Source organism: Meles meles, chromosome 9 (assembly GCF_922984935.1).
Source record: "Meles meles chromosome 9, mMelMel3.1 paternal haplotype, whole genome shotgun sequence".
In the NCBI taxonomy this organism is placed as follows: Eukaryota; Metazoa; Chordata; class Mammalia; order Carnivora; family Mustelidae; genus Meles; species Meles meles.
This window is the reverse complement of record NC_060074.1, coordinates 38,838,419-38,860,791: the sequence shown is the minus strand read 5'-3', so window position 1 is coordinate 38,860,791 and position 22,373 is coordinate 38,838,419. Positions and strand designations below refer to the sequence as shown.

Here is a 22,373-nt window from a genome sequence, read left to right as displayed (position 1 = left end):
TCTCAAAAGAAATTCAAAGTACTCAGAACACCTGGTGGCTCAGTCGGTGAAGTGTCTGCCTTTGGCTCAGTTCATGATCCCTGGGTCGTGCTCAGCGGGGAGCCTGCTTCTCCCTGTGCCTCTGCTGCTCCCCCTGCTTGTGCTCTTTCTCTCTCTCTGACAAATAAATAAAATCTTTAAAAAAAAAAATCAAAGTACTCAATAAACAATAAGATCAAACCAAAACAAAAAACAAAACCCCTCCAAACATAGATGCAATTGCTTCTTTAAATTATTATTATTTTTGAATCAGTACATTATTATTTTCTGGAACAACACCCAGAAAAAATAATACAATCTGGAATCCTCTCTCCCAAACCACAGGTAAGGGCAGAAGTGACCAAGCAGGAAGAAGGCCCAGGTTTCCACGGCTCCACTTCAAGGGCCCCATCTTGGGATGTACATGCCTTCAGGTGGCAACCTGCCTTCTTGATAAAATTATTATTTACAGCTTGAAAGTATCTTTGCTTTGACTTCCGGTTACAAAATAGTAATCTGCTTGTACAAAATCTTTTTTTTTTTTTTTTTAAACTTCCCCCAGCTTTCTTGGGTGTCTAGTTAGAAGGAAGTCTGCTTGTACCTCATTCCCTGGAGGGGAAGGGGAAAGTAGACCCAAGTGGTGGAGAAAAGGACAGTTTCTCTCTTGAGGAGGCAAACATCTGCTATCAGAAGTATGGTCGCCTTCTCTCTCAGCTTTCTCTCAATCACCCCAGAGGAGATTGACTGACCCATTCTGTATTACTGCTTCTTCAAACTCATCCGCAGGGGAGGGCAACCCCTCAGGAAGGAGCTTTCAGGCTCTGCCCATGTAATGTTTCCCCCTTCCCGATGGTTTCTTTTCTTCCTGTTTGTAGAATGAACACCTGCTACTGAATGCTCTGATCTCTTCCCTTACTTCTCAGTGCCTATCTGCTAGTCAAAACACAACCACCTAAGTCCCTTCGTTTCTGGGAAATAAAGATGACCTAATTACCGAATGTATCAAAATTGGAGGTCCTTTGGCAAAACCTTCCTCGCCTTCTGTTATGGACTGAACTGTGTCGCTCCCAAATTCCTATGCTGAAGCCCTCACCTGGGGACAGGACTTTTGAACAGGTAAAGGTTGAACAGGTAAATGAGGTCGTAAGGGTGAGTCCTAATCCCGTTCGACTGACGTCCTTAAGGAGGAGAGGAAGAAGCAGGGGGATGCACATTTTCAGAGGAAAGACCACGTGAGGCCCGCATGAGAAGGTGGCCACTTGCAAGGCGCCAGGAGCCTTACCAGGCACCAAACCTGCCAACACCTTGATCTTGGGCTTCTAGCCTTCAAAATCATGAGAAAATAAATTTGTTTTTTTTTTTTTTAAGCCACCCAGTCTGTAGTATTTTGTTACAGCAGCCCTAGCAGACTCATACAGACCCCCAAATGATGACAAAATAATAACAGATGTTTTCAAGTGTTTGCCACGTGCCACGGGCCATGTACTTTGGACTTTGCCCCATTTCAACTTTACAACAGCCCTGGGAGCTTAGCATCATTGCACATTTCACAGATGAAAAACTGGTTCTGACTCACTCGCTGTTCAGTGAATCTGAATACGAGTCTACCTGACCCCAAAGCGTCTACATCTGCTCACCATGTCGCCGCACTGGAATGGCGGAAGGCACTGACTTCTCCATGTCCGTGATATGCAGGGAAGCGGTTGTGGTGTTTACAAAGCTAATGGCGTTAATCCTCAAACCCTGAAGATTTCGCAGCGGATGGGTTTTTTACTTACTTCTGGTGGGTGGTATGACTGACGGGCTAAGTCACAGCATCTCATGTACTTCCTCCCCATTCCACGAGCACATAGGGCATCTCACTGTTCCAGAAAAACTGACCAAGGGGCGCCTGGATGGCTCAGTCATTAAGGATCTGCCTTCGGCTCAGGTCATGGTCCCAGAGTCCTGGGATAGAGCCCCACATCGGGCTCTCTGCTCAGTGGGAAGCATGCTTCTCCCTCTCCCACTCCCCCTGCTTCTGTTCCCTCTCTCGCTGTGTCTCTCTCTGTCAAATAAATAAATAAAATCTTAAAAAAAAAAAAAAACCTGACTAAGCCCTATGCCCGTGAAGCTCACATTCCATGGGCATGTGTGTGCAGGAGATGGACAGTAAACAAAACAAGTAAGTATATGTCCTGGTGTGTTAGAATGTGAGATAAATGCTGTGAAGAGGGGCCCCTGGGTTCAGTCGGTTAAGTGCCTTTAGCTCAGGTGGTCCTGGGATTGAGCCCAGCCTCGGCTCCCTGATCAGCAGGAAGTCTGCTTCTCCCTTTCCCCCTTCTCTTGCTCTCTCTCTCTCGCTCTCCCTCTCTCATGCATGCACTCTAATAAAAAAAAAAAAAAAAAAGTTTTTTGTTTTTTTTTTTTTAAGTGCTGTGAATAAAAACAAACTAGGGAAGCCAGACAGGGAGTGCTGAGCCTGGGATGAGGGTTCCATATTAAACAGGGTGTTTGGAACAGGTGTCATTTGAGCCCTTCCGAAGCCAGATGGTGAGAGGAGCCAGTAAACTGCTTTGCTTCTCACCCAGCATGCCCCCATGTAACGCTTCCAAACATGCAGGTGATAAGCAAAATCCCTTTCTAGCAACCGACCCTAAAGCTGAGTTGCTCACTGGAGACAAACGGTCCCCGTAGCCTATCACGCAACCCCAGGGTGACATCTAACAGGCTTTCCTGCTCAACTGCAGACTGTAAGGGAGAATAAGAACAAAAAGGCAATTTCGGACGCTTTCCTCAAGTGCTTTGGTATTCACTCATGCATTTGTTTTCACAGTGTATGCCAGCCCCTTGGAAGATCTTGTCTGGAGCCCAATGCCTCGTCCACTTGGAAAATGCTAGCAAACGCAATGAGAAATTGGTCTGGGCAGGATCGGCATCCTTTCTCGCTGTCCAGTATCATTTCTAATCATCACCCCAGCGAGTTGTGTGTGCCATGTCTGGGTTATACCACGGTGCATTTGCACACGCATGCCCAATGCCTAGAGTGTCCTCCTCCGCCTTGTCCTCCTGAAAACTTATTCTTCAGACTTAGTTTGAGTCACTTTCTTTGGGTCATCACAGTCCGTAAAAGTTCTTACTTGTCTGCTACTCAAAAGACCTGCCGCATAAAGAAATGTTCTCAGTCTCTCCGGAAAACAATTAGGCCCCATATATGGTCAAAATTCCAACAGGATTTGAATCAACTCTTCAAAAGGTCTGTAGTGATGGTCACAAATCCATGTCCTTGAGTCAATCGACCGATCAATCAAATAAATACTTACTGTGTCCCTACTACTTGCAAAGCAGTGAGCCTATCTGTGTATGGAGATATCTATATACCTATCTGAGCCAACTGTTTGTGTATGGAGATAGGGTAGTGTAAAAAATGAGTAAGTCTTGTTTAAGAAGATCCTACCTGTAGAGCCAGAACATGAATTCAAAGTGATATAAAACAATTATTTATCCTGGCTTGTAAAACGAATATACAGCTTTAATTCCTTAGAATTTATACTGTTGTAACAATGTAGTAAACAGGACACTCACTTGCTTAACACACATGTGCAAGAAATAACATCTTTTCTGTAAATGAATATTATTTTATTTTTGTATAGGTAATAAATGCATATGGTAAAATGAACAGGGTAAACAGGGAAAAGCATCTACCTCCATCCGGACCCCACCGGAACGTGTTTCCTAACCCTAATCTTGGTCCCTTTGGCACCTCCTTCCTCTCTGCTGACGTTGAGTCCAAGCTCCTGGGGAGCAGTGAGGCCTCTGTGCCACTAATGGTGAGCCAGCAACAGGTGAAATGCCCTCCATGCCATCTGTTCTTGGGTTATCCCAGCGCAGAACACAGGTAAGGGCTGTAGCAGTGTCCTCCTGGTCCCCTTATACCAGCTTTTCCCGCCACTGCTCCCCACTCCCACCCCCAACGGTGGCTCGCAGAAGAAGGTGGCCAGGAGGCTGTCAAGAGGCGGGTGGGGCCAGCACCTTCTCAGGCCACCTGCTGGGATGGGAAGGCACTTGAAACCTCTCGGCACTCTCCCCTATTCATCTGCCTTTCCTATTCCTCACTGGGGAGGAAGAGGGCAAAGGTCTGCTCAGTTCCTAGAACTTCAGTCTACCTGGGGAGTCCACTGGGTTTTTGACCTTCACCCCCAAACCAGCGTGGAGGGAAATGGGCAAGGGCTCTTCTGGTGAGCCAGCAGCAACTAACTCCTCTTTCTCTCCTCTCTGAAGCACACCCCACCCCCCCCCCCCCCCCGGGCTTCTCTCTACAATCTGGGAGGTTTTCTCTACTGGAGAAGGGGAGTGGGGGGCGCAGCCGGAGAACCACTTCCATTCGAACTGTGGTCTGTGCCAAAACCTTTAAGCACCCAGCCCCCACCCAGTTTGGGCTTTTGAAATTTAAAATCCCAGGGCCTTGCATCTCAAAGCCTGATCTTGGGAAAGTCCCCCAAGGCCATGCATGAAGCTGCTTTGAGGGAGGAAAGCAGGTCTCGAAGGGAAAACAAGATAAGAAAATTCAAGAGGTCCTCAGTCAAATTTAAGGTTTTGCGTGGCCTACAGTCTGGTGTGATAGTGTAATCTTTCAAATGTACAGTTTAAAATAAAATAATCCCTAAAAATATTTAAATTAGGTACAGTAATTAATATGATTTATTAATATGAAAATGTTCTCTTGAGCAGAAAAAACATTTTCTTGAAAAAGTGTAAGTGAAAAACTTGATTCAAAGAGTTCTCTACCCACCCCAAAAGGAGTTCTCTCCCAAGTTACATTAATGCCCACAGTGCAAAACTTGGCAAGTTTTCTTGTCCATATAGACGAGGTTCCATTTAACAGCTGGGTTTAACAGCTGGCCAAGCAACCCATGGTCCTTTCTGTTTAAGCTACACTGGAATCTGGCAAAAATCATTTGTACATATTTGACAAGCTACACAAGCCAGATTTTTCTGGTTCCAGTCCCCGACTTCTGACCTTGGACAGAACCTGCCTTATCTCCTGTTAAAAAGAAACCACAAGCCCAAAATGGAGTCACTTGGGCCAGGTCAAGTCACCAAACCAGAGCTTACTATTTAATCTAATTAGAGTTTTATTCTCCCCCACATATGTGGTCTTAACCAGTCAGGCATTCTCTGGTCAGCACAGGCACAAATGAGGTAACCTGTCACCCGGGCCTTCTCCATCCTCGGCCCTGGTGAAGATGAGGTAATCACCAATAAGACCACCCTCCCTCCCCCTAAGCGAAGGTGATTCTGCCTGAAATAATCCTTTCTTTTCTTTTGTTAATTGTCTTGCCCCTTCTCTGCCTATAGAATCCTTCCATGCTGCTTGGATCTCCTCTCCACTTGCTAGGTGGGATGGGACCTAATGTATAAATTGATAGTAAAGTCTATGAGATCTTTAAAAATGACTCGGTTGAATTTTTGATATTTAACACTCCATACCTCCTCCCCTGCTTCCCTCTCCTGCAGGCTCAGCTCTTGACTTTTTCTTTTTTTTTTAAGATTTTATTTATTTATTTGACAGAGAGAAAGCACAAGTAGGCAGAGCAGAAGGCAGAGAGGGAGAGGAAGAAGCAGGCTCCCTGCTGAGCAGAGAGCCCAATGCGGGGCTGGATCCCAGGACCCTGAAATCATGACCTGAGCAGAAGGCAGAGGCTTAACCCACTGAGCCACCCAGGCTCCCCTCTTGACTTTTTCTTCAAGCCATGATTTTCACGTGAGGTCTTGTTCCCACAGCTCTCATCCACTGCCCTGGGGCTAGTCCTTAAGCTACATGCTAAGATTCTTTCTTCCTGTGACAAAGTAATATACAATTTCCTCCAGATATCTCCTGTTTGAAGGAGCCTTTTCCAAGTGTAGTCTATGCATTGGGTCAAATTCCTCATCCTACCACTTTTCAGCCCAGTGTATAAGGCTCTGCACAACTTTGGGGACATGGTTTAAACCAGCAGTGATCTCAAGTGGTTTAATGGGGAAACATTCATTCATTCAACAAATACTTAGGGGGCGCCAACAATATACCATGCACTGTTCTGGGTGCTAGGGATACAGCAGCGTACAGAAATGATGAAAAGTCCCTTCGTCCATGGAACATTCTAGCAGGGGGAGAGGGACCATATAGGTTTGCTTATTTCTTTATTGTCCCCATTTCAGTGATACACCATCTCATTAAACAGAACTCTAAAAGTGCCTGTAGTTCCTCACCTTCCATTCAACTGGTTACCAACTTTCAATTCAACTCCTAAATCTTGCTCTTAATCCACCCTTTCTCTGTATTCCTACAACTGGCTTTAGTTTGGGCATGACAGAAATATTTACACACAAAAAGTGGCAACTGCCACAAATCAGGGATCCCCCCATCCAGAGTCAGTCTTAAAGCATCTCCTAGCACATTACTGATTAAGCCCTTAAATGTCTTCCCCTTGGTCAGATAGAGGATTTTCTTTTTAAAGATTTTTATTTATTATTTGAAAGACAGAGATCACAAGTAGGCAGAGAGGCAGGCAGAGAGAGAGGAGGAAGCAGGCTCCCCGCTGAGCAGAGAGCCCGATGTGGGGCTCGATCCCAGGACCCTGAGATCATGACCTGAGCCGAAGGCAGAGGTTTAACCCACTGAGCCACCCAGGCGCCCCGTGGGTTTTCTGTTCTCCACCCCTCCTCCCCATGGCACTCTCCCAAAAGTCAGTCTTCACACATCTGCTGCTAGGATGCCTACTAGGCTTCTAAGATATCCCTATGATCGTGTCAATTCTCTGCCTGAAACTCTTGCAGAAATCCTCACTCCTTTCAAAGCCTTAGTGTTGCACATAAAACATTCCTGATCTGGCCCTTCTTATCTCTCCAGCCTATGTCTGATGTTACCTTTTGGTCTACCTACATATCAGCACTTGTTTTTGTTTTTGTTTTATTTGTTTTTTAAGATTTCATTTATTTATTTGTCAGAGAGAGCACAAGCAGGAGGAGTGGCAGGTAGAAGGAGAAGCAGGCTCCCTGCTGCACCAGGAGCAAGACAGGACTCATCTGAGGTCTGAGGACTCTGAGATCATCACCTGAGCCCAAGGCAGATGCTTAATCAACTGAGCCACCCAGGAATCTCTAACTGCATACCAGCCCTGGTATTTGTCTCCCACTCCTCTGTGCTTTTGCATAGGCTGTTCCGTCTGCCTGGGATACATGGCTAATTCCCAGGCATCTCACAAGACTGTGAAGGCATGACATCTTGAGCTCCCTTTCCAAGCTGAAGCTGGTTAGATGCCTCTCAGTGTGCGCTCACAGGATCCTTTGCATAAGTCCCTCAGACACATAAACCACTGCACTGAGACTGGTTTCCTTTTTGTTGAGCTCTTGGTTAACCTATGTGGGACTGTGATCCTCACTCTGATTCTGGACAAAAGGACTTTTTGTAGGTTCTTCCTTAGGTTTTCCTTATCTTACTCGTAGATTACACAGTCTTCCTGGATGATCTAATCCATCCCTGACTTCCTTGGCTTTCTACCATCTGTGTGTTAATGATTCACCATTTATATCTTCAGCCCAGATCTCTTGGCTTAATAAGCATCTCTACCTGGATATGCTGCCTTAATATATGTAAAACAGAATTCAATTATCTTCTCCAAGCCTCCTCCTCCCGGGTTCTTGTGTCAGTGAATGGCATTACGAGGCGTTGGCAAACTCCAGCCAATAAGCCAGCTATCCCCACAGCTTAGGCAAGAATGGCTCCTACATTTTTTTAAAAAAGAAAAAACAAAACACAAAAAATAATACAGAATATAGGAGGCACCTGGGTGGCTCAGTCCTTAGGCGGCTGCCTTCGCTTGGGTCATGATCCCAGGGTCCTGGGATTGGGCTCCACATCTGGCCCCCTGCTCAGTGGGAGGCCTGCTTCTCCCTCTCCCACTCCCCCTGCTTGTGTTCCCTTTCTCACTGTGTCTCTATCAAATAAATAATAAATAAAAATATTTTTTAAAAAAAGAATACAGAATACAGACCATATGTGGCCCACAATGCCTATAGTATCTTCTATCTGGCCCTACATACAGTTTGCCAACTCATGGGTATTCCCATTTGCCAAAGAACCTGGGTATCATAACGGTATTAATTAATTAATAGTAGTAATAATTAGCAGAAATTGACTTTACCCTTTTGAAACCCTGGGTGTTGTACATATTTCACTTTATTCTCCTATCAACCTCTATCCATTAGGATGCTTTTGGCTACATTTAACCAGAAACCCTGATGAGAAGGCTGAAATGGGAGTCTAGAAAGAGGGAAGACTCAGACACGTGTGATCAGTGGTTCAATTATATCATCAGGGACCTAGGTTTTTCCATCGTTCTGCTTTCTGGAGCTCAGGCAATATTGGTGGCAGCTAAAGTCTCATTCCCATATGGTCATGGACTTGGCTATCTGGGGCACACAGGTAGCAACTGGGGCTACGTGTGTTCTCATGAACATCTGCTGAGAGAGGGAGAGACTCCTCAACCATGGAATAGGAGGACTTCTGTAGGACTGAGCCAAACAGGACAACTTGCCCCACACCACTGTCTACTGTATAACCTTCTCCCTTACCCCAGATCCAAATAGTAACTGAGACTTCAAAACAATCTCTTGAATTTATTTCTGTTCTTCACAACTATATCCACCAGTCTGTAACAGCCTAGGAAGAGAGGACAATTGTCTTTGATGCATGTCCAGCATCAGCCATCATAGTGAATTATAGGAATGAATGAAGAAACTTCATGCATGTATCAGGTTATCATTTTATAGTGGAGGAAAGTGAGTTTCAGGGGGCCAAAGTCACACAGCTACTAAGATTTACTTTCGGTCTGACATGGAAGCTCATCTTACTTGAATTATATACCATGGTCCCCTTCCTCTTGTTTTGTCATCTTCTCCTTTTCCATTGGCTCTTTCTTCTTAGCCTTAAACATGCTCAAACCTCTCCTTCCTAACAATCCCTTTGGCAATGCTTTCCCTACAATCTGAATCTTCTCTGACCCTTCCCTTTATAAACAAGTTTCTTGGAAAAATGTCCCCTTGCCTGGTCTTTACACTTCCTTCTTTTCCATTCACACCCATTATGTCACTGACTCCATCTTGCAAATGTTACTGGGATCCTCCCAGCTCTGTACCAAAGGGCAACCCTCTCATCTTTATTTCACTATTCTCTGCAGCATTTGACTCCTTCCCTTCATCCCCTCTTCTTCCCAGAATCTTCCCTGATTTCTAAGGTTAAGTTCTCTAAGGATTCCTTGCCTTGTAATGTCTCCCTGTCTTTGCACAGGATGGCCCAGAATCCCCTCAGCTTCTATGGCCCCAGTTTCACCCAAGCTTCATGATATCTACTGTCTCTGTATATTATAGCCCACTGAACCACAACTATTTGTTTATCTTTTGTGACTATTACTGCCCTCCAAGACAATCTTCAAGTCTTAGTTGGAGACTTTTTTGTAGCCTGCAGACAGCCTCTGGTGAAAGACACAGAATGGCTATCGATAAGCTTGCTGAATGAATGAATGAATGAATGAATGAACACACCGACTTATCCAACAGCACATAGCCCGAAAATGGCAGAAAACAAATCGAGAGGGGCGCCTGGGTGGCTCAGCGGGTTAAGCCTTGCTTTTGGCTCAGGTCATGATCTCAGGGTCCTGGGATCAAGCCCCACATCAGGGTCTCTGCTCAGTGGGGAGCCTGCACCCCCTGCCACCTGCCTACTTGTGATCTCTCTGTCTCAAATAAATAAATAAAATCTAAAAAAAAAGAGAGAGAGAGAAATCAAATCAAGAGAGGTCAGAGATTTTTCCAGGAGATGATACTGCTGAAAATGACAGTAAGGGGGCGCCTGGATGTGATCTCAGGGTCTTGGGGTTGAGCACCAAATCGGGCTCCCTGTTTCTCCCTCTCCCACTCCCTCTGCTGTGTTCCCTTTCTCACTGTGTCTCTCTGTGTCAAATAAATAAACAGAATCTTAAAAAAAAGAAAGAAAGAAAGAAAGAAAGAAAGAAAGAAAGAAAGAAAGAAAGAAAATAAGTTTCCTAGGTTTTAGAAGTCATCAACATGTGGGATATAAACTCCATAAAGTTATACTTTGGAAGATACAAAATTCAAGTAACCTTTCTATTTATAGATTTATATTCACAAACATTTAGATTTACTTTGCATTAATTTACTTCTGTTTAAACAAAGCTTAGTATGTACACTCATTGAGCATTTATGTATTTCATTTAAAAGTCAAAAAGAATAAACTAGGGATACCAAGCAAGGGAAATCTAAGCAACTGAGAAATTCTTACTGTTACAAAAATACCAGAAAAGCACTTTTCTGTAAATGAGCAGACTATTTTCTGTTAAGTAAAATTAAATACTTTAATCATACTTAAGCATATTAAATAATTTAAAAATTAAGGCAGCAATTCAGCCACATCTTCTGATTTTACAGCCTAGGGAGCAGTAGAGAAGGGGGGGGGATGTTACCAAATAATGACTGCCCGCTGCTTTTCTTCCTTTTTGAAATGCTAAGTAAGGGCAAATCCTGGAGAAATCAACAGGATGAAAACGAGGACGGGATTCTCCTGCAGTGTCACTCAAACGGCCATAAAAGAGGAAAAGATTAAGCTCCACAAAAGGGCTAAAATTTTTGCAGACTGGACTGCAGCCTATCTCTAGTCAAAGTGGCAAGCACTCCCTCAAAAAAAGAGGTGATATATTAGAATTGTAAAATCGGGAGGTCCTACAGTGAATAGATGTATTCTATTAATTCTAATAGATATTATTCATTCTAATAGATGAACATTAGCCTTACCTCTTTAGGGAGCTACCCTATTTTATTCGCATTTAACTGCTATGAATTGCATACGTGCATTGCATGTCTTTGTAAATAAGCTTTTCATACCAAAAAATAAAATGACATAAAACATAAAATATAATAAATAACCCGAGATTGTGGTGAGGAGATAAACTGCACAGAGTTACTCTGGGGTAGGAGTCCATCTTTAAAAACCCATACTGTGTGCATAAAAAAATATCTTCCCAGATTTGCTAAAAATTACTGTGGATACATTTCTGAAGAAAAAATAAAAATAAGGAATCCTAAATGAATGAAGTTTACACGGAAACCATAAATATATTTCCTTTCCCCACCCCAACTCCCCAGATCTACAGAAAGTAAAATCGAAGAATTGAAATATATTGTCCATTGAGGAGGGAATCAATTAAGATCCAACTATTTTTTTCAGTAGAAAGCTTTAAAAATCTGCCCATTAGGATGTCTTCACCAACTATAGACGACCCACCAAAAGCTGTCAGTTTCCCTGCAGAGTGTTTTCATTTATTTGGCTTTTAGCAACAATGGCTACACCTCTTTCAGAACAGTTTGCTGGTGATAACCCCCCATATTACTTTCTTAATGATATTAATTGTTTAAAGAGAACATTTTTAAAACATCAAAAAGCCCTTATGGTTTTTATAAGGTAATAAAGCTGATTGCAAACAGTTCCAATAATAACACAAAGCACAGTGGTAAGTTAAAAAAAAAAAAAGACAAAATCTAAAACCTCATTTCCAGGTATTAAGCAGACTCTACAAACACAGATTAATCTGTGTGTGTTTGCCTATGTGTATACTTATCAGTTTTACACAAATGGGATAATAGTGAACATGCTCATTTGTGAACTATTCTTTTATTCTGTCATAGACATTGATTCATGCAATGTCTAAATATAAAGTCATTTCTAGTGGTTTCACAGTGTTCCCTTATACAGAAGTATTCATGATTTATTTAACCAATTTGCTACTGGAGGGCTTTTAGTTTGCTCCATCTTATTTTTGGTTATTATAAACAATGCTGTGATGAATATCCAGTTTATGTGCATTTCAAATGTGGGCAATTATCTCCTGAAGGTAAATTCCCTACGGTGGAGTGGTAGGCTTAGGACACACACACTGTGCTCAACTTGGGCAGCACACATACTAAAATTGGAACGATACGGAGAAGACTAGCATGGCCCCTGCGCAAGCATGACGCCCAAATTCGTGAAGTGTTCCATATTTTAAAAAAGAAAAAAAAAAGGACACACACACACTACTTGACTAAATATTGCCAAACTGTCTTTGGGAAGCAAATCGGTAAGGACGAGGTTCAGTGGACTTCAAGAGAACACCCAACAAGATGGCTTACACAAGACAGAGGGTTATGTAGAAGATGAGGCAATTTTTGACCCAGAGGACAAGGCACCTTTCATTTTGGTACTCCATCATCTTCAGAACTTGGCTGTTTCTGTATGGTGTGAGGGGGCTACTTAAATTCTAGCATTGAATCTGCATTCCAGCCAGCAGGAAGAAGGAAGAGACAAGAAGGGTCCAACTCCCAATGCTCTCGTGTGAAGTCACACTCACCACTTCTGGTGACATCCATTGGCCAGAATTTGGTCCTGTGGCTACATATAGCTACAGGGCAGACTGGGAATGTAGTCTTTTTTTCTGGGAAGCTCTTATGTTCAGTTAAAAGTCAGGTGTTCTTTTACTGAGGACAAGGGAAAGTAGATACTGGGGACAACCAACAGTTTCTGCCATAGGAAGGAGGAACCAATTCACACCCCTGTGAATACCACACAACGGGTGCCATTTCCCAAGCCTTTACCAACCCTGTTACCCAACTGTTCCCACTGCCATTGCATTGTGTTAGTTACAAGGACAAATATTTAGCATATTCTCAAATAGCATGTGTAGTTCATGCTACCAGTATCAGTGATGTACACGGCCCCACCTTTCCATCCCTTCCCACAAAAGTGCAAAGAACACACAAATGTGGGGATATATGTGTTACTCTGCCTTGATTTGTGCTTCAGTGTTAAAGCTCTGTGCTTAGCTGACTTCTCTCCTCCCTCCAGGTCATCTCATCCATAGCTTTAATGCTGCTGAGTCAAAATCTTTATTTTCATTCCTGATCACCAGAGACTTAGCAAATGAGCCAGCTGATGACTGTGTATACCCATCTGGGTAATCTACCAGCACGTTAACAATCAACTACCAAAAAAATGGGTCCCCTCATCTTGTCTTACAAACACTTCTTCCTGCATTCCTTACCTTGGTAGCACCAGCTGAGTCATTATAGACGCTTAACTTTCTCTCATCAGAACATTGACTTCATGACCAAATTCTATTGATTTCACTTCCATAACAACTGTTGACATTCCCCTCATCTCCTGTGTGCTCTTGAGGATCAAAATCAAATCTCATGACTCTCTGCCTCCGTGCTTGAACCAATCCAGGCTACCCTCAACATGGAAGCCAAAGGCTTCTTACTAAAATGCGAGGTGAATGGGATGGCTTTCTCTCACTCTCCCCCCGACCCGCATAAAATCCTTTAAAGGCTCTCCATAGACAAAATTCTTGGTATGGCACATGAGGTCTCCCAGCCAGTGACCTTTATCAGCATCGCCTTGCATTAACCCCGACTGTGCCCCTCATTTCAATGTATCACTCGCAGTTCCACAATGCAGTGACTTTGCTAAAGAGGATCCCTCCTGCCTAGAATTCCTGGAGATCTATTCCTTTTTCTCTCTCTCTTTTTTTTAAGATTCAGATCCTATAGACACATCCATAAAACCTTTCCCGACCACACTCTCTGCCTTGTGGCCACTTCTGTGTTTTGTGCCATTTTTGTGTTCCATACTTCCTTCTAAAATATCACAGTTAAGAGGGTTAATATTTATTAACCCAACAAATATTTACTTAATTCCCACTGTGTGCTCAGCATTAAGCTAAGCACCCGATTCGGGATCATGTGTAAGCTGAACACAGACCTTAGGCACTTGCAACTTTTAGTCTACAAAGCTTATATTAGCAAAGCAACTTTCCATTCATCATCTTGGTTTGTTAGAAAAGAAATTGCTTCTCTCTCCCATTAGTCTCCATGGGAGCCTAAGAAACTGATGTTGCCCTGTTGCTGATATCATGTCAAGAGATATTTTCTTCAGGGTCTTTTTGCTTACTCAAATACTCATTTATTTGTGCTTTTATGACTGCATGCTGTTGGCTGCCACTATCCAGAGTCACTTGGATGTTTAAGAAGGAAAAATTGGGGGTAACCTTATTTGACCTATTATTTCTCAAGCTCTTTCCTCAAACTTAATGCCTGACAAAGGCCCAGTTAAGGGGATTCCTGGCAGAGATGAAGATAGACCTAAGAACAGGATGAATATGCAAGATTGGGGTAAAGGGTGGCTGGGGTATGTGCCTGGCAGGGGCAGTGTAAGCAAAGGCTGAACGACAGAAGTGACGAGATGATGTCTACAGGAGGACAAGAGCCCCCTAAACAAGCAGCATGGGGTGAGCTCATAGCATGTCTCAGACACAGCAGGACACAGATTTGGCTGCACCCACATGGATCATACAGGATCCACAGAATGCAGTTCTAAGGCCTGAGTCACGGGCCCCTGCTTCCTTTCTCCCTCCTAGGGCTGCACGGCAAGCTTGCTCCTCCTGTGTTCCTTCTTTCCCTTTCAGATCTTCCCAATTCCCAGCTTCCTCTTTTACCATGTATCCAAAAGAGGAAGAGACTTGAAATGAAAAATCTTACAGAGAAGATTTACAGAAGGCAATCCAGGTACACTCAGTTTTGCACAGACAAGAAATCCCCGTTAGGGAGAAACCCGTGATTTAGAGTAGAGTACTAGAATGCATTCCAGATAGATCAAAAATGTCTGGGTGTATTACTCAGGACTGCCTGAGTCTCAAGAGACAGAAATTCAATCTGGAGTTTAAATAAGAAAGCAGTCGTGTCAGGTTATATAACTTGGAAAGACAGTGGTGTGGCTAGCCTCAGGCATGATGGGATCCAGGGGTGCAAAATGACAGCCTCAGATTATCAACTCTCCCTTTCCTTCTGTTTCTGACCCTCTCTGTTGTTGGCCTCATCATCTTCTATCGCAAATGTGTGTCACTCATGCAAGTGGGGAGCCTGGCAGCTAGAAACTGCAAGTCTACATCACCCCGTTGGAGGATCCCCAAAGAAAATAGAAACTAACTCTTTCTAATTGAGGGTGAAAAATCCCAGGGAATAATTGCATGGGGCCAGTCTGTCAAGTATGCACAGGTGTCCTGGAGGTGGGGGGGGGCAAGATGGTGATGGGCCTGAGTCATGTGGCCATCCATCTGCTTGCCCCTCAGTGGATTCTTCACAGGTGTGGAGGTGGAAGTAGTGGGGAGGAGCAGCGGCTGAAATGAATTCTGGGCAGAAAAAAAATTTTTGTGGCAAAGATCAGTAGACGCATTAAGAGTGGGAAATGGGGCCGGATTGTACAGGTCAATATCCCATAAGTGAAATGGAGAACCAAATACTCCAAAAAGTCTGTGTGCGTGTATGTGGACAGCTGATTCTTGTTATGCACAGAACTTAGGTTCTAGAAAGTCACTGCTGTTGCTGAATTAGCGAATCACTGTCCTAAGGGAACGGCAAGGACAGGTTCCTATGAGCCTCTGGTCACATTTTCATCAACTAATCAATACATAACCTTGTTTTATGTATGCTCCTGCTTAAAGACACTTTATTTAATATATATTGTTGATTCATTAACACAGGCCTCATAGTCAAAAGCACTACCACTCACGTCTGAAGGAAGCTTGTCCAACACATGTATTTTCTGCATCAGGCATATCGCAGCTTTTTTGCACTTAGGAACACCGGGCTGCCCTTCAGCACGAAGCTTGGGGCCAATTTAAAAGTGAAATCACCAAGAAAAAGCACAAAAATAAGAAAACCATGGCACTGAATGGACCATGAAATGCACACTGGGTTGTTTACAGAATGAGAGCTGACACATGAAGGCAGGTGCAAGTTGCCCTGTTCTGCCTCAGTTGGGATCATGCCAGTGGGTGGACTCAGTTTCTCTCTCTGCTCTGCAGGGATCCAAGAATGACTACAGAAATGTCAGGAGAACATCAATTTGGGGGTTATACAAATTTCGGTGAGCAAGCAAATTCACAAATACAGGATCTATGAATAATGAGGATGGACTGCATTTTCCCCCTCAATATTTCAGAAGAGTCCCCTGGCAGTGGGGGGCAGGTGGGAGGATGGCACTGGGTGTGGAGATCAAATGGGAGAAGCAGCAGAGCTGGTGGGAGGCACTGAGGGAGCACCACGGAGGTAGTGACAGATGAACACGAGAGGAAGGGAGGACAGACTTGACTTCCAACCGGACATAAAGGGGTTGGGGGAGGAGGACCACATCAAGGAGGAGGGAGCACTCAGCAGCCTGAGTGTAGAAAAACAAAGAACCAAGTCTGGATCAGAATCTGACTTCAAGGGGCAGAATATGACTTCATTTTTTTCCCCACTAATTTATTTATTTGTTTTTTAAAAAAGATTTTATTTATTTATTTGACAAAAAAATAGCACAAGTAAGTAGAGTGGCAGGTAGAGGGAGAGAGAGAAGAAGCAGGCTCTCTGCTGGGCAGGGAGCCTGATGCAAAACTCGATCCCAGGATCCTGGAATCATGACCTGAGCCGAAGACAGCAGCTTAGCCAACTGAGCCACCCAGATGCCCCTTATTTATTTTAAAGCAGACTCCACACCCCTGTCTGGGGCTTGACCTCATGAACCCCGAGATTAAGTCACACACTCTCCCCATTGAGCCAGCCAGGCGCCCAACTTCAGTTCTGTAATGATTTATTCGTTGGTCCTATCAGATGTTTTGTGTTCCCTGCTTCAGGGTGTTTAAAAAAGCGTACTTTAACTGACTTAAAAATAGGGAAGAAGGGGCGCCTGGGTGGCTCAGTGGGTTAAAGCCTCTGCTTTCGGCTCAGGTCATGATCCCAGGGTCCTGGGATGGAGCACCACATTGGGCTCTCTGCTCAGCAGGGAGCCTGCTTCCCTTCCTCTCTCTGCCTGCCTCTCTGCCTACTTGTGATCTCTGTCTGTCAATAAATAAATAAAATCTTTAAAAAAAAATAGGGAAGAAGTACTGGTCTAGTATTAAAATGTCTCCACTTCGAATCAACCAACCAACCTCACTAATAATAATAGTAATAAGAAACCACATATCGCACTTACTATATGCCAGGCATTGTTCTAGGCTCTTTATTTGCCCATATATTTCTCACAGACTATGAGGTATCATAATTAGACCCATTTTTAGATGAACAAACTGAAGTAGAGGGTAGTAACTTGCCTCCAATCTAGCAGCTAGTAAATAGTGGAATCTGCTTATAGAATCCGTGTTTTTAACTACCATGTTATATTGGCGATATCGATTATGGTTTCCTTATAAAGTCTTTTACCACACTGCTGTCTCCCTGCCTCCCTCACCGCCGTGCCAATTCCCCCCACCTCCCTTCTACCCAACGTGTGGCTTTGTCAATGTTGTTCACTATTTCTCATCTAAAATAGAACAGTAATAAACCATGTCTATCCTAATTTCTTTCTTCTTCTTTTTCTCTTAAAAAACCCCAACAACGACCTTTAGCTATCTAAACCTAGGTCAAGCTATAGCACACGTTTCTTTTCTGCATAAGCCTAAACTATTCATTTTCTTTTTTACAGGCTCCCTGCTGAGCAGAGAGCCCGATGTGGGGCTTGATGCCAGGACTCTGGGATCATGACCTGAGCCGAAGACAGACGCCTAACTGACTGAGCCACTCAGGTGCCCCTAAACTCTCCATTTTCTTATAAAATACCAGTTTGCTATTCTCTCTCAGAAGTTGTTTTTTCTTTTCTTTTTATAGTTTTTAAAGTAATCTCTACCCCCAATGTGAGGCTTGAATCTATGACCCTGAGATCAGGAGTCCCATGGCCTGCCGACTGAACCAGCTGGGTGCCCACTTTTTCTTTTATAGTTGAAGTAGTAATAGGGATGCCTGGGTGGCTCTGTCGGTTAAGCGATTGAGCATCTACCTTTGGTTTTTGTTGTGATCTCAGGGTCCTGGGATGGAGTCCTGCATGGGGGGCGGGGCCCTGAATGAGGAGCTTGCTTCTCCCTCTGCCTGCTTCTCCCCTGCTTGTTCTCTCTGACATAAAATCTTAAGAAAAAAGTAGTAATAAGCTGGACTTTCAGGTACTAATAATTCTTTTTGCCTTAAGCAACTCATTCTTGACAACCTCATGATTAAAGGAATAATACTGGCAAACCGTAAGTAACTCTTAACTACAGAGAGCAAACTGAGGGAACTGGGTGGGGGATGGGCTAGATGGGTGATGGCCATCAAGGAGGGCACTTGTGATCAGTTATATGTGAGTGGTGGATCGTTAAATTCCTGAAGTCAATATTACGCTGTATGTTAACTACCTTGAATTTAAATTTAAAAAAAAAAATAAAGGAGTGATACTTGGAATACTATAATAATTAGTATTTATAAAATAACTGGAAAGTTGGGGCACTGGGGTGGCTCAGCTGGTTAAGTATCTGTCTGACTCTTGATGTCAGCTCAGGTCTTGATCTCAGGGTTGTAAGTTCAAGCTCTGCATTGGGCTCCACACTTAATAAAACAAAAACAACACCAAAAAAACCCCTGGAAAGTTATAAATGGAACTGTTAAATAAATGCAAGTGTTTTAATGTGGAATTGCCTAGAACATCAACACAAACATCTCTTTGTTTGCCAGCTTTATTTTAGTTTTGATTTTGCTTTGATTTCTCAAACACAGCTGGTTTTTAGCTGTGGAGAATTTGGGAGAGGTTGTGTTCAAGAAAGGTGGGAAGTATTTAAGTCAACAAACACATACTACTCTGTGGCAACCCTCTTTATTCAGCACACACAACCTCATGCAGTTTTTGTGAAAAAGATTTTGGGAGATGTCCACAACAGCAGTCTGTCTAGGGTCAAGTACACAACCATGGAGTGCCTGCAAAGTTGCCAATGGGCCAAGGCTCCTGAATGCTTCACATACTTACTCAAGTGCTTTTCTTTTTTTTTTTTCCCCTTTTTTTCTTTTCATTTCTTTCTTTCTTTTTTTTAAAGATTTTATATATTTCTCTGTCGGAGAGAGAGCACAAGAAGGGGGAGTGGCAGGCAAAGCCGGCAGAGAGAGAAGCAGGCTCCCTGCTGAGCAAGGAGCCTGATGTGGGACTCAGTTCCAGGACTCTGAAATCATGAACTGAGCCAAAGGCAGCCACTTAACCGACTGAGCCACCCAGGCATCCCAAATGCTTTTCGAGGCTACTGTTCTATATTTTTGTTTTTTGTCCTATATAGCCATCATAACTTAAGAACCCAACACTTTTTTTTAAAAAAATATTTTATTTATTTATTTGACAGACAGAGATCACAAGTAGGCAGAGAGGCAGGCAGAGACAGAGGGGGAAGCAGGGCTCCCTGCTGAGCAGAGAGCCCGATGTGGGGCTCGATCCCAGGACCCTGGAATCATGACCGGAACCGAAGGCAGAGGCTTTAACCCACTGAGCCAGTCAGGCACCCCAACACTTTTTTTTAAAATAAAGATTTTATTTATTCATTTGAGACAGAGACAGAGAGAGAGAGCATGTGCAGAGGAGAGGGAGAAGCAGACTCCCTGCTGAGCCAGGAGCCCGATGTGGGACTCGATCCTAGGACCTGGGATCATGACCTGAGCTGAAGGTAGATGCTTAACGACTGAGCCACCCAGGCACCCCAAGAACCCAAAACTGTTAATCTTGCCTTGCATATCCTTCTCATTTATGTTTGGAGAAGCTGAGCATCGCACTGCCTATCTCAACCACATCTCCCATCTCTGGAGCTGAAATTCCTTGAGCACACTTTTTTCTGCAGGTGACATCTGGCCTGCCACCCTTGCCATGGCAGATTGGGCCAGGGTGACCATGTGACCTGGACCAGTGAGGACGTTTTCAGTTTTAGGTGATGGAAAACCCTGTCAGCCTAGTTTGGGTGAAAAAGAGAAGCTGACTGACTTACACAGCCATAGGCCCAGGTGGCTCCAGAAGCTAAAAAGGAGGCCACAGAGACCGGATCTCTCTTTACCTCTTGGCTTCTTCCTCTGTGTTGGCTGCATTTGTAGGCAGGTTGTCCTTGGTGGTGACAACCTAGCAGTTCCTCGGTGAGGACAAGATGGCTGCTGGTAGCTCTAGGCTCCTGTCATTACACCTCTGAGTCCAGGGGTAAAAGGAATGTTCCTTTCTCGACAGTTTTTTTTTTTTTTTTTAAGATTTTATTTATTTATTTGACAGAGAGAGAGATCACAAGTAGGCAGAGAGGCAGTCAGAGAGAGAGGGAGAAGCAGGCTCCATGCTAAGCAGAGAGCCGGATGGGGAGCTTGATCCCAGGACCCTGAAATCATGACCTGAGCCAAAGGCAGAGGCCCAACCCACTGAGCCACCTAGGCGCCTCTCCACAGTTTTAACATCAAATTGGCTTTCGTTGGGTTGTCAGTCCGTTTCCCAGTAACCAACGCTACTTGACGAGGTCAGGGTCAGCTTTTTGGTCTGTGTTCATATACGATGAATACGAGGTAGGGGTGATTTCCTGGAGGAAAATCAGGGCACTATTACCACAAGAAGGAAGATAGACACTGGTGGCAAAACCGTCAGCTCTTCACACAAGACCCGAGGACAGGCAGTATAGTGGCTTGACTGTGGCCAAGGAGGAGGCCTGTTGGAAAAAACTCCCCAACAGGGGCAAGTGGCTGAATAAAAACATGAGATCCTCTCTCTGGAGAAAACGGGAACTAGATCTAGAACTGAGTAGCAGATAGGGGCAGCATAAGCAGGACACAGAGACTAGAGCCAAGGAGGGAGATGCAGGGGCCGAGTCCCATAGTAGGGCAGCAGATCAGCCCTGATGAGCTTCGCTGAGTGGAACCAGGCTAGTCCTGTGGCCCCTGGGATCTGCAACGCCCTCAAGTCTCTGAAGCACAGCTGAGCTGCCAAGATTCCTACTATCACTAAGTCTAGGTCTTCTCATGACAAAGACCCACTCACATTAAGTGGGCTGAAGAATCCCAAGGACCTCACCAACATGTAATTCAGGAAAGGTCAAGATAAACAAGAAGGAAAAGAGATAAAGGGACAGAATGTGGCATACGGTGGGAAGGCAGAGAGCACTACATCCTATGCTCCTTGCTGGGCCAGGATGTGGTGGGGGGTGGCGGGTAAGTTGTCTCCCATCATCCTTTCTCCCCCTTCCTTGCCCAAGAGGTTTATTTCTAAGCAGCCAGCTGGAGAGGCCCCTCACCCCACCCCACCCTATGGAAAATGTCCTGGGAGTCTTGAATACTTAGCTTCAAGGTCACATCTGGCTACCAGGGAGGTGGAATGTGCAATCTCTTAGCTAGGCAGCTTTAAGCACACCTAAAAGTTCAGTTCTTTTCTAAAAGGTGACATTGGCCGTAGACAGATGACCTGCCATCTCAGCCACATCCCCAAAGCCGAGCTCCCCCTCCTCTGTGCCACCACAGCCACCCACGGTCGTGTCCCTTCTTGTGGTGTTTTCTCCTGCTCCTCTTGTCCAGTAGCTTCCATATGGTTCAGAATGGCCACTTTAAACCTCTTCTTTACTTTCCTATTTCAGTTCCCTGCAGCTAGTTGGCTATATCTTTTCTTGTCCAAATTGTCAAATGAAGGATCACCTTTTCAGACCAGGCCCTACAAGTCATACAGTTGCTGGTCAGCTAATGAATTCACTGACCTAAAGACAGATGTCCATCTTGGTCCAATTAACTGACAAGGGGAGGGACTGTACATTTCGGATGGTGACTTACCTCAGATGGGGTTGAGACAGGTATGTAAAGACTGACATATCCACACAACTTTGTTTTCCCTTGATACATTCAGGTGAATCAAGTAGGTGGGCAACAGATGTCCTTACATATTGTATTAGTTTCCTAGTATTGTTTTAACAAAGTAGCACAAACTGAGTGGCTTAAAACAGTAGAAATTTTTCTTTTTTTTTTTTAAGATTTTATTTATTTATTTGTCAGAGAGAGAGAGAGACAGAGAGCGAGCGAGCACAGGCAGACAGAGTGGCAAGCAGAGTTAGAGGGAGAAGCAGGCTCTCTGCAGAGCAAGGAGCCCGATGTGGGACTCGAACCCAGGATGCTGGGATCATGACCTGAGCCGAAAGCAGCTGCTTAACCAACTGAGCCACCCAGGCGTCCCACAGTAGAAATTTCTTGCCTCAAAGTTCTGCAGCCTGGAAGTCTGAAATTATGGTGTTGGCAGAGCCATGCTCCCTCTGCACCCTTCCTTTTCTCTTCTAGCTCTTGTGGGTTGCTGACAATCTTTGGTCATCACATGGCTGTCTTCTTATAAACATTGGTTGTACTGGAGTAGTGTCTACCCTACTCTAACATGACCTCATCTTAACTAATAATATCTACAACAACCCTAATTCTTCTTT

General features: G+C 44.2%; 1 protein-coding gene and 1 non-coding gene across 2 annotated transcripts in view; one reads left to right on the top strand and one right to left on the bottom strand.

The window, feature by feature from the left end:
* FBXO36 (F-box protein 36) overlaps nt 1-22,373 on the bottom strand; it is an 88,840-nt gene that overhangs the window by 45,747 nt on the left and 20,720 nt on the right. The window lies entirely within an intron of this gene.
* Nucleotides 11,990-12,097, top strand: LOC123951229. The gene has a single exon (XR_006820379.1). It is a non-coding gene; the product is annotated as a U6 spliceosomal RNA (small nuclear RNA).